We start from the raw sequence: 15031 nt of genomic DNA on the forward strand, positions 1-15031 counted from the left end.
GACTATGATATGCTTCTCAGAGGAGCTATCACTGGAGCATTATTAAACAAACTAACCAATCACGCCACACATGGAAATTTGCAGTCAATTGAATTGCAATTACTTGCTTTTTTTGAACTGTAGTTTGAATTAATGCCCAGATATTACAATTCTGGAGACTATGCTTTCATCTACTGTTGCTGATCATGTTTTTCCCTCCGGGTTCCATATTGATGTCACCTTAGACACCACTGCTCATGAAACATTAACAAGATGAGCTGTGTTGGGCACTGAAGCTCCTGCCAAACGTGCTCCAACAATCCCACTCTTTCAAAGTTACTGAGATCTGCTCTTGCAGTCATGCTAGACATAATTATAGGCAACTAATACCACTTTCATACTGCAGCCACGGCAATATTCCGGGTATATGAACCTGGGATATTGCCGGGGGACAGGCTCCCAGACAGGCAAAATTCCGGGTTGACCGGGTTCACACTGAAAGAGAAAATAAAAGTCCTTTTACCTTAGTATTTCAACATCGCTGCCTGTCCGGCAGGTTACATGAAGAAATTACGTCATACCTATTGGCTGGGGAGAAAATTATGCGTTTAAAGAAGCAATAGCGGGCCCTACACCTGTATAACGTGATCCAGGTGTAGGGTCCGCTATTGCCGCTTTAAATGCATAATTTTCTCCCCGGCCAATAATAATGACGTAATTTCATCATGTAAACTGCCGGACAGGCAGCGACGTGGAAATCTAAGGTATAGAGGACTTTTTTTTTTTTTTTTACCTTTTTACACTAGTCAGTGGTTGAAAAACCCGGGTCTCACCGTTCATAGTGCAGGCTTCCTGGGTCGCACCCGGGAAATACCCCACCAAAAGACTCGGGACCCAGGAATTAGACCTGTGGGTAAATGTATCATAGTGCGGGTTGTACAAGTCGCCGGAAATCGGCAAGATGACAGCTTAAATTTAAAGCGGTGCTGCCTTGCAAAAGGAAACTTCCCTTTACAAGGCAGCATCGCTTTAAATTTAAGCTGTCATCTCGCCGATTTCCGGCAACTTGTACAACCCGCACTATGATACATTTACCCCCTGGAGTCATTCACACTGCAGCCTCGACCCGGGTTGCCGGAGGGAGCCCCAGCGAAAACCTGGGTCAAGGCTGCAGTATGAAAGGGGTATAAGTCAGTGCAGCACTTTTATACATGCTGGGATATATTTTTCTTAACTCACACTAGAGTCACACCTGTATGGAAAATCTAGCTTTCAATATGCTTGTTGTCCCTCATTTACCCAAGTGTTTCCATATTTTATCCACTACCTGTACAACAAATGCACACACATTTTCTGCTTACTTAAGGATTTGCAGATTAGATTTGAAATACCTGGATTGTCAGGTTTAGCTGCTGCTTCTTCCTCTTTAAAAATTGTATAATAGTTTTGATAAAAAAAAAAAAGTTAATTAAAATCATGTACATATGATTGTAAGTTACATATGTTTGAAAGTTCAGCTGGCCAATCCACCTTACTGTTCTAACAGATCAACTCAGATTCAACTGAATGGATGCTTGAACTGTCAGGATGGGGTCACACATCACAATAGTCAGTCATTTTTGTGTGGGTTTTTTTTCCAAAAAAATCTGCAAGCTTTAGCTCAGTGGCCGAACACAAAATGCTCTTTCAGACACTTATACTTTCAGGCTGTGTTTAATGTAATCACCTTCTTAACAACCTCATCACTTAAGTAAATGCAGCAGCAATAACTATATATTCATTAACTTGTTTCGGTGTATGTCACAGAATTTTTATTCCAATTTATTTACTGGTTCCATCTAAAATTCTGCATACAATTGAAAATACTACTTTTATCCCTTCAATCGTAACTTCTTTGCATGCATTTCCATCTCAGACTTAGGGCTAGATTTACTGACCTGCGGGTTTGAAAAAGTGGGGATGTTGCCTATAGCAACCAATCAGATTCTAGCTGTCATTTTGTAGAAAGTACTAAATAAATGAAAGCTAAAATCTGATTGGTTGCTATAGGCAACATCCCCACTTTTTCAAAGTCGCAGCTTAGTAAATCTAGCCCTTAATGTGTAACTTTAATCTATTCATTAAACAGATTTCTTAATAGACAACATATAATAATAATAATGTGCAACTGAGACTTTTGCATTTTTATGTACAAGTAGAAATGGCAGCTCCTTTGCTGGCTATAGCAGTGTGCTGGGGAATTTTTCTTTGTGTGTGTTCCTCTCAGGATAAACCCACCCTTTCAAGCACCTGCTATGAGCCTATAAATTAATTGGGCAACTTCCACTTCTGTATTGTTAACATATAAATAAGGGCAGTGTGTTATATTAAGTTTGTCATAATTAACCAGATCTATATATATTATGTATGGGAAAGCCAATTCTGTATTCTAAATACCATTTTGGCAACTCTGTAGCTTTGGGTATGATAAAATGTTCATTGTTGGGTGGAACATGGTGCGTACTGTTGAGTATAACATCCATGTTGTTATATGCTAGGCACTTTTTAGTATGTTATGGTAATGTTTTATTATGTTGGTTATAATAATCACTAATGTACCACAAATAAACCTGTGGAGGTAAAAAGATGCCCATTTCAATCCCACCTTAGGCTCTCCGTTTTGTCAAGCAGACCCTTTATGCGTTACATAATCTCCCTTCTTTGGTTATGTATGCTGGGATACATGACAAAATTCCTATAATTATTAGAAATTATGAGCACTTTCTACACATCTATGTCCAGTGTAGAGCTTCACCTTTAATTACTATTTAGTGTATTCACATTCACTATTTTCCTTAGACAACCCTGCTATATAGTTAGCAGAGCATGCCAAAATATTATCACCTTTATCATTTGTATTGCCCTGACATTTTTTTAAATTACACCAACTGTCACATAGTGTACACAACACGGGAATGCAATGTAACACCCACACAAGAAGCCCAACATACAATTCCCATTTCATGGAGTAACTATATTTAAGATATTTTATACATGACGTTTATCATTTTGCACATACCCAGACATCAATCTATTAAATCTGTCTGGCTTCATTTAAACTCCCAAACCAGTCTTACAAGCACTCACACCCTATATGTCACTTCTGGGCAACCTCTTATTAGGATGGGCCCTATAATCTTATGCTTGTAGGCTTAACCTTAAGAAAAATCTCCTTGACAGAAAAGGCTTTGGATATCTGAGTAAGGCAGGGCTCATAAATAAAACATGAAGGGCTATGTCCATATTTGTTTGAATTAACTAGAAACAATAGAAAAAACTGCTGGGAATGAAAGTGGAAAAAGTTGGTGCAGCAACACTGACTGATGTATAGTTTAATAAGTGCCCAATTAAAAAAAAAACAAAAAAAAAAACAAAAGGAGAATCTTGTACACAGACAGACATGACATCTGTGATTTTCACCAGTGCATTGAATTCTGAGGTATTCAGACAGTGCTCTCTAGTATAGGTCCCCAATATTACAGTGCAAAATAGCTAAGGAGGACCACCACCTAGGCATACCTCCCTGTAATCTCGATTTTAGTGGGACTGTCCCGATTTGTGGCCCCATATGATTTTAGCCTTATTAGCAAGTGGATATGTCCTTTAGCATATCTGGGCAGATTGGAGCAGTGGCTTATTTTGTCCAAATTATTCATTATTAACTATCAGGAGCATGACTATAAACTATTCGGTAAAAAAGACTACACCCCCAGACAACTCCTTTCCATTAATCTGGAAATAAATGTTATGCAGTATTAGGGCTAGTCCCAGCATTACAAAATCCACTTGTTAATGTTGCTTGAAAGGCCACAATATAAGTCTCCACACTTGACAAAACTTGATGTATTTGATATTGCAAATGCTGGGTACAAACTATTGTTGGCTGTTATCAGTCAATTCAGGTTCCGAAAAGTTGTCTGCATAATCTCTCAATAAGCTGAAACACAGAAAGTTGGGTGTGCATAGAAAATTATTTTCACTCGTTCACGGCCTTAAATCAAATATATTCAGTTCTGATAAGCACTTGAAACGTTTACATATATTTGAGAATGCTATTTGAATCTTTTATTTTTTTTTACAATAGAGACAGTCAATTAAGTAAAATACATATTGGGCCTTATTTAGAGATAGGAGTAAAGCAAAAAAAAAAAAGGTTGAAATTTACTCCCGGTCAAACCATAGTGCATTGCAGTGGGAGACAATTTAAAATGTGCAGAGTTGGAAGTGGGTATGCCCTAGCTCAACTCAAAATTACAGTGTAAAAACAAAGCTGTCCAGTATTTGTGTGCTACATGCAAAAGCAGCCAGTATTTTTCATGTATAAAAAATAAATAAATGCATTTGCACCATGGTATGGAACAAATCTGCACCTTTTTTAAACTTTGCCCTTTTGCTTTGGTCCTAACTCTTAATGTGGCCCATTATGCACATCATATAGAACAGTTACTACACAAGCCCTTTTCAAATACTTTTTTGTATACACAAACAAAACCTACAGAGATCTTCAGCTATATTCAAGGGAGTGGACTTACAATACTGTTTACCTCTGCATTGATATTCATTTCTGCATAGTTTCAATAGGTTATAGCCCTATTATCAAAGAATGAATGATCTCATGTCTATTCATAAGCACATGACAGTTTGTACTTCCAGTATATGCTTAACCTTAACCTAAGACATAAATAACAAGGTAGGAACAGCCCTATTAGTGTCAAGTAAACAATTAAATGAATTGTAATTTAATAGATGACCTTACAAAATAAGTTATGTATTTGATGCAAACTTTGTGGCTGCATAAAACTTAAATATTGTGTATTCTAATACTTGGCACAAAACTAATTTTCCTTGTAAGTCTATAATACATTCTTAAGTAAGTAGAATATAGTCTTGAAAATGAGCACATAAATATGCCTTATCAGAGCTGTTTTAATCAAAGATCTGACTGATAGAAGCCAAAACATGAAAGTAATTATGTATTTTCCCAATAATTACAAACAGTTATAGCCATCCACACAACTCTTACAGAGGGATCTGGATCGAACATATGGATCAAGGACAAAAAGCTCAAAGTATAAAACATAACTTGTCAATTATGTAATCAAATTACTAGGTACCCCATCGCCTTTGCAAAACATAAGTAAAATGTATCAAGTTTTCTTAACAGCTAAAAAAATGTTCCTCTGGTACACATTTTAGGAATTTGCAATTGGCTAGGTGTAGAGTTCAAACATGATGTAGATCAGTATTTAGGCATGGGTTAATATTAGGGAAAAGAGAGGGGTTACTATTTTTATTATATATTTCAGGCCTGCATGTATTTATTTTAGCTTAACAATTAATTCCCTTTAAAACAAGGTGACTCACCTTCCTAGGATACTATGGAGCTGAGACAGAAGTTCTTTTAACCTCTCCAATCCAGACTCCATTCCTAGAAAGTGTCACCTGTCCTGTGTCTGAGTCACTGTAGAGACCTAAAGGTAAGGATGAGCAGTGACTAACTCTGGAATGAGTGGTGCTGGTCATTTTACCTGTACAATATGCCAGCATTTTTGGGTATAGGATATGCTAGTCTTTGTGATCTGACCATTGCTATGTGGTATTGGTATCCTGTATGCTTCCTTTAAATGGATATTTGTGAAAGAAAAAATACAAACACAGTATCCCAATACAGTGACAACCACAAAACCACACTAAGGCATTATTTCTTTACCAAAATGCTTAACACAATATGTTTATGTTATATTTTTGTGGTCAACATTTGTCTAGCAAGCCTTGATATGTTTTTCCAGAAATTAGAGATTACTCGTAGAATAAGAGGTAACGCATAGAAATAAATGTATTTTATGTCATGGCCCATAATATACTGAAACAAAGAAAGAAAAAAAAAAGGGGGACGGGAGATAAATTCTCCCTAATTAGTGTAAAATGAGATATCTACTCTGCAATGTAATCAGCTTGTAATTTCCAGCGTGTGCCTTACTGAATAATAGAGAGTTATAGTGTCCAGGTACAAATGTATACATTTTATTGACCCCTGTGCACAGATTCTTAAATAGGAGTTAGAGCAGAGATTAAAGCTGGATATACACTACGGAAAAATTCCCCCAATGAGATATCTGTAACGATTTTACCAGTGATTGAAGGACAAGATGATTATGCCGATTCATGTGTACACACCTACACGATTTACCTTCAGATTGTGACTCTGTAAACTCCATAGAGATATACCTACACTGCTTGTCGTTAGTGCATACACATTTTAGAATTTGCCTAAAAAAAAATCAAACGATACAATGTGCTTTGGTACGATAAAATATGATCGCGGGAGAGTACACACTAATGCAATATCAATCCTGGCAGTCATTTATCAGGTTATTGGCATGATAATTGATTGAAAAACCTGTAGAGTGTACCCAGCTTAACCGTGAGAATTGAGGGATTTTTTTTCTATTACATTGTTATTATTATGCATCAATATTTTTAATATGACGAGTACCTTCTGGAGCAAGACCCTGGTGCATTCATAGTTGTGCCATTATATATTGCAGCAAGCTCAATATGGAAGCACAGATTCAACCTTTCAGAACACTGAAGACAGTTTAAATCAGGAGATTGAAGTGGAAATTTAGGAGTGGTGGTATAGAAATAAAAATGGTAAATGAAATTTAACAGTTTAACAATTAAAGCAGTAGGAAAAGTGCAAGTAAGGCATAGCACTGTACATTAGCCCACTTTGACCACCAGGCTGAATACTGGGCAGTATTCTGCCTAGAACATTTTGCCAACTGGGTGGGGGCAGTGCAATACTTTGTAGTAATAATGAAAAATGTTGGGGGTTATTGCCCACACCTGCCAGGACTGGTCAGACTGGTGGTCAGTAGTCTAACATACACTGCTGGCTGCAGTGCTCACATAGTGCCTGTTCTAATAGGAGAAACAATAGTTTATCCCAATGTAATAGGACTATACTGGGGTCCAAGAGCCGGGTGCAGCACCCGGGAAATAGGTGCTGGGGAGAACTGCTGTGTGTTTGATAATCAGGTGTCAGACACAATTACTGACAGCTTGGTTTCTTTACCAGCTATGAGACTGTGACAATCTTGGAAGTCTTTTATATGCAGTGTATCTGGAAAGTATTCACAGCGCTTCACCTTTTCCACATTTTGCTATGTTACAGCCTTATTCCAAAATGGAATCAATTCCTTTTATCCCTCACAATTCTACACACAATACCCTATAATGACAACGTGAAAAAAGTTTTTGGGAGATTTTTGCAAATTTATTAAAAATAAAAAAAAATATGAAATCACATGTACATAAGTATTCAAAGCCTTTGCCATGAAGCTCAAAATTGAGCTCAGGTGCATCCTGTTTCCACTGATCTTCCTTGAGATGTTCCTACAGCTTAATTGGAGTCCACCTGTGATTAATTCAGTTGATTGGACATGATTTGCAAAGGCACACACCTGTCTATATAAGGTCTCACACTTGACAGTGCATGTCAGAGCAAAAACCAAGCATGAAGTCAAAGGAATTGTCTGTGGACCTCTGAGACAGGATTGCCTTCAGGCACAAATCTGGAGAAGGGTACAGAAAAATATCCGCTTCTTTGAAGGTCCCAATGAGCACAGTGGCCTCCATCATCCGTAAATGGAAGAAGTTCGGAACCACCAGGATTCTTCCTAGAGCTGGCCGGCCGTCTAAACTGAGCGATCGGGGGAGAAGGGCCCTAGTCAGGGAGGTGACCAAGAACCCGAAGGTCACTCTGTCAGAGCTACAGCATTCCTCCATGGAGAGAGGAGAACCTTCCAGAAGGACAACCATTTCTGCAGCAATCCACCAATCAGGCCTGTATGGTAGAGTGGCCAGACGGAAACCACTCCTTAGTAAAAAGCACATGACAGGCCGCCTGAAGTTTGCCAAAATGCACCTGAAGGACTCTCAGACCATGAGAAACAAAATTCTCTGGTCTGATGAGATAAAGATTGAACTCTTTGGCATGAATGCCAGGAGTCATGTTTGGAGAAAACCAGGCACGGCTCATCACCAGGCCAATACCATCCCTACAGTGAAGCATGGTGGTGGCAGCAACATGCTGTGGGGATGTTTTTCATCAGCAGTAACTGGGAGACTATTCAGGATAGAGGGAAAGATGAATGCAACAATGTACAGAGATATCCTGGATGAAAACCTGCTCCAAAGCACTCTCGACTTCATCTTTCATCCGGACAACGACCCTAAGCACACAACCAAGATATCAAAGGAGTGGCTTCAGGACAACTCTGCGAATGTCCTTGAGTGGCCCAGCCAGAGCCCAGACTTGAATCCGATCGAACATCTCTGAGAGATCTGAAAATGGCTGTGCACCGACACTTCCCATGAAACCTGATGGAGCTTGAGAGGTGCTGCAAAGAGGAATGGGCGAAACTGCCCAAAGATAGGTGTGCCAACCTTGTGGCATCATATTCAAAAAGACTTAAGGCTGTAATTGCTGCCAAAAGTGCATAAACAAAGTATTGAGCAAAGGCTGTGAATACTTATGTACATGTGATTTCTTAGTTTTTTATTTTTAATAAATTTGCAAAAATCTCCCCAAACAAAAATTCACGTTGTCATTATGGGGTATTGTGTGTAGAATTTTGAGGAAAAAAAAGGAATGTATTCCATCTTGAAATAAGGCTGTAACATAACAAAATGTGGAAAAAGTGAAGCGCTGTAAATACTTTCCAGATGCACTGTACATTCAGTCAGGCTTTCCTATTCATAATAGTGTGCATTCGACAGCAGATTAGTAAATGGAAATATTAATAAAAATAAGGAGGCCAAGCTATGAAATGAAAACACCTTGCTATGTTGACATTAAAGGGGATGTCTCAGACAAGACATTGTTTTATGGTTGAAGGGGAGACAGGTCTCTGTCCAAAATGCAAATCTCAAAGAGCGGACTGGTAACACAACTTAAGGGGTTGCAGGAAGATCAAGAAATATTGATATAAGATTGCTAACTTTATTAACTACACTTTCAAGATACGGGTTACATTAGCCGCAGAACCACTTCTTTTGGCTGATTTTAGTACCTGGAAAGATTTCTTACCGTCCTCTGATATTTTAGCTGCTCTGACTGTAATTGTTACAGTAGCAATGAAGCTGATTTTGCGACATTGGACATAACCAGTGTCCCCGACTCTAGGAATGCTCAAAATTGAGATTTTAGATATTGTATATTTGGACAGGAAAGCCACTCTCCCAGATATAGAAAAAGGTGGGTTGAGGTTCCAAGAAAAATGGGGCACATATATTGAATCGCTGGAGCCCTCGGTCCAACAGAACATCTTTAAACTATTTGAATTTACTACCTGGTATTTACGTAGACAACTAAGTTAAAATTAGTTTGATAAATGAAACAGTTCCAAATTGTTTGAAATCCAAAACCTAAAATTCTGGAGTCTAAAATTTAAATTTATTCTGACTTTTGAAAAGCTGTCAGGATAACCCCTTAATTTGACCCTTCTTAACCCCTTAAGGACACAGATCATTATTAGATAGATAAAGGTTTGATCTATATCCTTTATTTATTTTTTTAACTAAAAGACAACTACTTCCCCCTTTCCCTGATTCTATGTTTTCTTAAAAATTTGTTTTTCAGTTTTGTTCTTCAGTTGATAATGGTCCTTATCAAACAGTTACATTCATAGGTGAATATGTATAAAGTTATATACAATGCTTTCTTATAATTTAAACAGTACAATTATTTGATCTTTGTTTATATTTGATGTTGAAGTCTGATGTCAAATTGTTCTGAAAATCTTAACTGTATTTGAACTCATCAGAGTATGTAACTTGATATATCATATAATGTACTTGTCATTTTTGTTCTTCTTTGTTCAAAAATTTAAGAAAAACGAATAAAAAGATTTATAAAACAAAAATAAAAAAAGGGGATGTCTACTTTGGATAGTCCCTTTTAATTAATCATCCAACCCCCATCCCCTTGTTTCCTGAATCAGCCAGCTAACTTTTGGACCTGAACAATAGTGAGCTGGCTCTATGATACAAGTAACTTTGATAAACATGGGGGGACAGGATTAAGAAAGGGCTGTGTAAAAGTGAGCAATCCTTTTCTTCTCCCATGAAGAAAACGGTCCCCTTTCTTTGAACCATCCCAACTATGGGGCTCTATTGATGCTAGATACAGGGCTGTGTAATATGGTGACATTTTATAATTAAAAGAGGATGAGGATGATAATTATCACCACTCCCAAGTTAGCTAGTAAAGAAATATTGGTTGGTTGTTTCTGCACTATAAAACCAAGGCTAAAATTATGTGTCAGTACTTCCCTATATAATAAAAGTAAAACATGTTTTATTTATATACTCTAGTAAAATAATTCCCTACCTATCCGGACATAAAAAAAATGTTCGGTTTAATCAGACTATCACATAGCAAATTACTTGAAACCCTCCACTGGCTGAGCAATTCATGTTAAAAGTTGTTGATTGGTAAGGCCATTCAAGATTACTCTATTTTTCATAATATATTGAACATTATGTAGCACAGTTCTACAGCTGTACATTGATATTTCAGATTTCATACAGTAGCTATATAATTCCAAATGCTTTGCCATTTTTCACAACTTATATTCTTATATAATGGAGTCAAAATAGATTTATTTAGCAATGTTTACCAATAATAAATCCTCTGTAATGTCAAATTAAAAAAAATAAATCAACTCCAAAGCTGTTTTTCAATTATAAGTGGCAGACGATAATTGATAACAGAAGTATTCTCCCCTTTTGCTAACATAAACCCTGATGCAATCAGTTGTCTTCAGTGGACACATAATAAATTGATTGGAATACACCTCTACAATTGCTTCAATCTATTTCAAAATAATTACACCTGTCTGTGACAGCAATCAAACAAGGGAGTAATTCAGAAGATCAAAAACATTCTTTAAAAAAATCTGAGAAAAAGCTACTGAATGCTTCCAATCAGGAAACATTTAAGGACTTCAAAATGTTTAATGTCCTCCCCAGAGCACTGTTAAATGTATACCATGTAGAGGAAGATTATATAGTCTTGTGACGCCAAAAATAAACTTTTTGTCCTTACGCTAGATGCTATGTTTGGCGCAGGCCTGGGACTCCACATTATCCCAAGAACACTATAAGTTATTAAGGAGGGCAAAGCAAAAAAAAAAAAAAAAAAAAAAAGGAGTAACTTTGCACCTGGGAAAACCATGTTGCATTGGAGGGGGAGGTAAATTTAAAATGTGGGGAGAGATTTATAATTGGAGTAGGACATGCCCTAGACCAACTTTAAAATGTCAGTGTGAAAATAAAGCTATCAGATATTTGTGTCCTACATGAAAAAAACAGCCAGTATTTAACTTATGTGCAATATAATAAACTAATTTGCACCCCTTGCATTGTAACATGGTTTGTCCCCGAGAACAGTTACTCCTCTTTTTGCCTTACTTTACTTAAGCACTCAGGCCCAGTGACCAACATAATACTATGGGAATACTTATTTGTGTGGGGAACTGGAAAAGTTTTAAATTTAGAGGGCTACATGGATGGAGCAAAATATAGACAAATGTTGGAGGAAAACCTGCTTGCAAGAGACCTATGATTTGGCAGATTTATATTTCAGGTCAGCGAACCAAAAGCATACAGCTAAACACACATTCATGTTAATTAAATACAGTAACAGCAATGGCCCAGTCAACATCATTAAAAAACTGAGGAGTGATTGGCAAATTGCTGTTCACCGACAGTCCACATTCAAGACAATGAAACTTAAGCAGTAATGCAATTAAAAATGGGTATAAATAGCAATGTCCAGCAGCTAATTATAGTTAGATTTGTATTAGTAGTATCATGCAATTTACACAGCTAAACTTAACTAATTAGTTTGGTTAAAGTCCTGGACAACTCAAACTGCTGTACCTGTAGTGTCAACCTCCCAATGCCATTTCCTATGTCATTGTTGCATTCCTGCTCCCGTCATACACTGTCCTGACACGGTGCTTTAGGAGCACAGAGCAGGATGGCAGATGTTCAGAGACAAAAGATGATGACACCTGACTGTTCAGGGATGGGAGAACACAGGTGACAGGACATCAGTGTCCAGTACTTGTTTTGGGACAGAATAAATAAAAGGGGTCTGGACTTGAAGTTAGTAATCCAAAGGATGGAGGGAACAGTTGTTTCTTTAGTAAGAGGGAGAGAACAGCAGAGCAAGGTTTAAATTTAGAGCTATAAATGGCATAATAGCATTTATACAGCATTTAGGATCATCAGACTTCATGGTTAGCAAAATAAGGGAGGACTTCAAGTCAACGCCGCAATACCTCTCTGAAACAGTCCGCGGAGACACACTGCAGTGGAGTTTTTACTCAAATCTCTGCTCATTTTCCATGGGACGCGAAGAGAAAATGAGAGTAGATTCTGTATCGGAATGGCCAGCCATGTGCACAATCGGACATCATGGCAATTGAATTCCCCTCTATGTGTGCACACACATATTACCGAATATACTAATTGCTATCAATTACTTTCAGGTTTTTATTGGCAATACAGAAAACATTTTGTTTTTTTTATTTTAGACATTAAAGTATTACAAGTTCAATAAATTCATTCCACGATGTAAGAAAATAGAATGTCAAAGGGGTGATTATTATTTATAGGGACTGTATTTTCCAAATATATTATTATTAGCCTAAGCGATAATGCAATATGTGATTATTTTATGCCCTTTCAGCACCATACAGATCAAATCAACACAAGGCCAATCCAAGCATTAGACTGATATAGCCAACTTTAATATTAACAATTTTAGTCATGACATATACATATTGCTTATCTTTCTTATAGTATATTACTATATTATGGTGGTAAATTTTAAACTACAGTTTCATCACTGGATACTGTATGAAAATGTAAATGCGAACGTCTATTGTTAAAATGCCAAATTTGAAGTTGACATTAGTTGCATTGTCAATTTGGGGGGTATTCAATAGCGTTAACGAAAAAAAACGAGCGCTCAAAAAATATTACCGTTTATACGGTAATATTGCGCGCGAAAAGCGTTAATACGGTAGTTTACTCGCGGAATTTCAGCTTGCCGCTCGGGGAGCGGCGAGCTGATATTCCGCTAGTAATTACCATATTAACGCTAAGATTTTTTCAGCGCTCATTTTTTTTCGTTAACGCTAACAATTGAATACCCCCCCTAAATAAGTCTCAAATCTAGTTAGTGTGTGTACAACATTGAAACTGAGTAGCAATTACTTATACAGAAGTGCCCTCCAACCTTACACAAGCCTCATGACATAACAATACACCTACAGGCATATGCTAATAAGGGGACAGTGTACCAAAGTAGTTCGTACACTGAAAAACTTGCATGTGGTCATCACAATAAATGCAAGTAGCCTGTAGCCGCATACTGTGCAGGACCGGGGGATACAAACTACCTTAATGAACTTTATACCTTGTCACTTTTAACTACAACAACGTACATTTGCATTATGTAATTTAACAATAATACACTATTATATATTGCATTTTGAGTACTTTGGGACTTTAACGTGCATAAATAATATGACTGAAACTCGATTACAGTTAAAGATTAGCAAACAAAAGAGCTGACAACTTGGTCCGTGGTACAGTACATGTCTGAGCATTGTGCCATTGCTGCATACTCCGGCACACAAGGGGTTACATGGCTCCTCCATACCCACACTGACACTTCAGGACAACAGTCCATCAGATTAACCTCTCCCTGGTCACGGGGGTAGCAGAACTACAAAGCAAAGTCGCATACTCAACGAAAGAGTTAACAAAAAAAAGTCAGTAACCGGGCGCCACATCCACTCACCTCTATCCGGTAACCTTCTTACATATACCCGGTGTCCGCCGCCACCGAGCTCGGTCTCTCCTCCCACTCGCACTCGCCGAGACTCCACGCCCAGTCACCAGGCCACGCCCCTCCCGTCCCATTTCAAACACCAACCGCTGCTTTCGCTTGAGCCCAGCCAGAGTTACAGAGTGGGGAGGGCGCGACATTTGGACGGACCAGTTACAGGAGCCTAAGAGAGAAGCTGCGAGCTGTGATAGGACGATACGATTTCAGTCAGCGTTTCAGCTCACTAGACCAGAGTGAGTGTGGTGCTGAACTGAGGCCGTCACCTCGTATAGCCATCTGTACCGTAGGTCAGGGCTGCAGATATGAACAGGTGATGTGAGAAGAGGTAGAAACGCCTAAATGAAAAACTGTGAATGAATAATAGAGTTAGGAATCCTGATGTCATGATACAGTCTCATTCTACTTAGATTGACTATTTCTACTTATAAATAGCTGCTGCTGCTGCTGCTGAATAAGTATTACAGTGTGCAATAAGTCGTACCAATAATGTACTATTTCAAATACATGAGACTGTTTAATCACGTTTTCTCTCTCTAGGGGCACATTTATCAATCATCGACAAAAATGAGAAATAGTTATCAATCCTTATCGCATGGATAAGGATTGAACTATTTCTCAAATTTATGAACAACGGATCACAGAAACAACAGTTCCGAAAAACTGCTGTTTCTGTGATAAAAAAAAAAATCATACTTACCCCCCTCTTCGGAACCGCTGTCTCGGGATCTCCTCCAGGTGTTCTTCATCCTTCAACTGTGCATGTGCATTTCGAAGAACTGCACATGCGCACAAAGATCCCCGCTCTGTCTCTGCAACTATCGTTGCAGAGAGAGAGCTGTGAGTGACAGGGAGGGTATATGTGATCCCTCCACACATGCTCTTCGGAGCAGAGCTGACAGCATTGGATTTTTTCATTTATGATAATTACGCCAGCTTCAGCTGGCTACATTAACATGACAAGTTTCCGAAAAAAAATGTTTTTTCGGAACTTGTTAGATTGCGGCTGGGAGCAGTCGCCATTCTGTTGAATGGGGAATGCTCCCAAAAACGAAGAGGAGTGCAAAGCTGCGATGCACCTTTCAT

The 15031-nt window shown here is 38.1% G+C and overlaps 1 protein-coding gene across 3 annotated transcripts in view; it reads right to left on the minus strand.

Moving 5' to 3' along the window:
* Nucleotides 1–14000, minus strand: part of GPSM2 (G protein signaling modulator 2) — a 49208-nt gene extending 35208 nt beyond the window's left edge. Inside the window, exons 1-3 of one of the 3 annotated variants that reach the window (XM_075182608.1) lie at nt 13901–13991; nt 3893–3955; nt 1371–1403 (exon numbers count right to left, since the gene is read on the minus strand). The gene's annotated coding sequence lies outside the window, so the exon portion shown is untranslated. Of the gene's footprint in view, nt 1–1370; nt 1404–3892; nt 3956–13900 lie in introns of all 3 variants that reach the window. The other 2 variants (XM_075182606.1, XM_075182609.1) reach the window with 2 other exon arrangements.
* Between the last annotated feature and the right edge of the window lie 1031 nt (nt 14001–15031).

Source organism: Mixophyes fleayi, chromosome 8, assembly GCF_038048845.1.
Source record: "Mixophyes fleayi isolate aMixFle1 chromosome 8, aMixFle1.hap1, whole genome shotgun sequence".
Taxonomy (NCBI): domain Eukaryota; kingdom Metazoa; phylum Chordata; class Amphibia; order Anura; family Limnodynastidae; genus Mixophyes; species Mixophyes fleayi.